The 2,914-nt window shown below is 35.8% G+C and overlaps 1 pseudogene; it reads right to left on the reverse strand.

Moving 5' to 3' along the window:
- Positions 1-302: 302 nt before the first annotated feature.
- On the reverse strand, positions 303-773 carry LOC142150098 (large ribosomal subunit protein eL21-like; annotated as a pseudogene).
- Positions 774-2,914: the final 2,141 nt, after the last annotated feature.

Here is a 2,914-nt window from a genome sequence, read left to right on the forward strand (position 1 = left end):
CATTAAGAAAAAGAAAGGAAAATAAAGGAGTAACTTTGCATCTTGGCAAAACCACGTTGCATTGGAGGGGAAGGTAAATTTAAATTGTGGGTTCCTAGATTAAGTTTAAATTTCAGTGTAAAAATTAAGCTATTTAGCATTTGTGTGCTACATGGAAAACAGCTAGTATTTAACTTATGTGCAAAATAATAAACTAATTTGCACCCCTTGTATTATTGCATGGTTTGTCCAGGACAACATTTGCTCTTTGTTTGCCTTACTTTCCTTAATGCATCAGGCCCATAATGTTTCTTTCTAACACATTATGCCACAAATTCATATGGAATAGGCTCAAGGAGGTCTTGTTACTTTCCAAAAGTTGAAACAAAATGGGCCTCCCTTGGTTGGGCAGGATAAAGTTTGAGCTCCACCCAAATCCCCTTCTCCTTGGTCTTCTTCTTCTTCCTTTCTTTTTCCTTGATGCACCACAGGAAGCTAATTCTACTCTTGGAGTGGTAAATATGCTCCACATGGGCATTAATTATTTTGGCAAGATTCTTACCTTTGATCTGCTTGTTCACAACTATACAGACAGCATGCTGTGTGACATTATAGATTCAGTAAATCTTTCCAAGGTAGCTTTTGTGCAGCTTGCCTATTTGGATCGTATCCCCACCCTTGATGTCCATAATATCATCCTAGTTGTATATACACATGTATATTGACAGGGACACAACACCATGTTTGCAGTGAACATAACAGGTTCCACGCCTTTTACCTCTTCTGTTAGTCATGTTAGTAATTTTTGCACCTTACTGCAAGATGGCAGGTCCAAAGAAAAGCTATTTAACCTTTGTTTTTTAGCATAAATTGCATTCTCTATTAGCCTTGTTTCTAATACAACTGGTATAATCTTCCATCTCATGTGTGAATGAAAGCAGCAAAAAAGTAATGCTAAAATTTACCCATAAAATCATATTGTCAAAGTCGACTAATTGAATGAAAGAAAGTATATTGATTAATATTGTTTTACCGTGCGATTGCGATCAGTACGCCATGTGTTATGACGCAATTGCACGATAAATAATGCACGCATACACTTACACTTACACATTCACTTGTTCATAGTTCATTTTATAATAGTTCCAACCCACAGTCGTTTATGAGCAGATGCTATTGAATTTATAGTTAAATATAATAATGGAAAGAAGCACTTTACTGAGATCTAAGGTTCAGGTTACAGTAAACATATCATGTTTGGTGTCATTCCAATCCCCTATTTATCCTTAGTGATTCGGTTCCATTGACTATGAGATTGCACTTCGTGTATGCTAGTTATGGAATATAGGGAATTAGTGATCAGAATGGTTTTGTTTGTATATTGTAAATAGACCAGTTTGAAGTAGCTTTTGTCGGGAAGATTGGTATGCATCTGACCCCCAACATTGGAGAGTTGACCTATAACCAGCAGGGAACTGGAATATCATTAACCCTGGACCAATGAAGACCTCACTAAGTGTTATCTGTATACTACATATAAGCATGTTGGCCATTGTTCTCGCGCTCTCATCTGACTGCATGCGATCATGACTGGGTGAAGCACTTTAAGGAAAATGTAATGTATTTGGTATTTTTATACTTTCCTTCTCTATTGTAACATCTTTAATGAGTAAAGATGGCTTGCTTTAAATCCTGTTATATTTTGCAATTAAATATCTTTGTGCGTTGAAACCACAACAATCGCATTGGACAATGTTTATTTGTAAGCGATAAAAATGACTTTAATAATATAATATAGGCATAAGCAATGAAGAAAGCACTTACCAGCCTCACAGGTAAATCCACAATTAGCCAATCAGAAATTGTTAGCTAGTACTCTTCAACATCAGTGTGTATTTTCACAAATCTTAAGACATCCACAAGTGATATGGCTACTAACAGACGTGTGTATCTCCATTTGTGTCTGACCTCTATTACCAATTACACAAACACACCTTTACTGTAGCCTGTCTGTATTTGCACACCCCCTACTTTCCCTGTCAGTCTATATGACACAAGTATCACATCTGTATTTGAGTAAAGAAAAAAAAAAGTTACAAAGTAAAAAAAAATACTTGTAAATTATCTTTTGGTTTAGTTTCTGAGGTTACACTAGTTTGGTAAAAGTAACTATGGGAAGAATCCAAAACCAAACAATATTGCCTAAGGTTAATTTGGTACGAAACATTAGACAACACTGACAATAATTCACTACTTTGGAAATAAATGCATTAGAAATCTTGTGACGAGGAAGTGTCAAGAAACCATTTAATGAAAAATTGTTAAGAAAAATATGAACAATTAACTGTCATGTCAGTGTAATTAAAATGTTATCATCTAGAATATATTAGAAATTCCAATTTTTTCTTCATTATCCACCATCCTCATCCAAGCTCATTCTTACTTCCTAAGTGTACACCTTCTCTACGCAATGTGCAAGTACACTACAGTAAGGATATGCAGAGACAGGTTAAGGACGCCCCTTTGAGATGCATCGTACTTTGAGTTACACAGATCCTGTGATATGTTACCTATGAGATGTACATTTTTTACCTACAAAAAATAAACCGGGGACTAGTTTAGGAGTTGATGGTGATTACTGTTGCGTCTTTGCACCAAATGTATCTATACGCTAGATACTTGCAACTCAATATATAGAAGTGTAAACACAAGTGTGCAAATGCATTTTTGCTCATACACAAACAGGACACTACCTATATTGAGTTTGTATGCTCTCCCTGTGTTGCGTGGGTTTCCTCAGCTTGCTCCTGTTTTCCCCCACAGTTCAAAAATGGCTTAAAAGTACAGATGCCCAAAAACTGTAAACCAGTTTGAAATTCAGTTTAATTTGATGGTCACAAACATGTTCACGGTACAATCATCAATTGACCTTGCT

Source organism: Mixophyes fleayi, chromosome 4 (genome assembly GCF_038048845.1).
Source record: "Mixophyes fleayi isolate aMixFle1 chromosome 4, aMixFle1.hap1, whole genome shotgun sequence".
Taxonomy (NCBI): Eukaryota; Metazoa; Chordata; class Amphibia; order Anura; family Limnodynastidae; genus Mixophyes; species Mixophyes fleayi.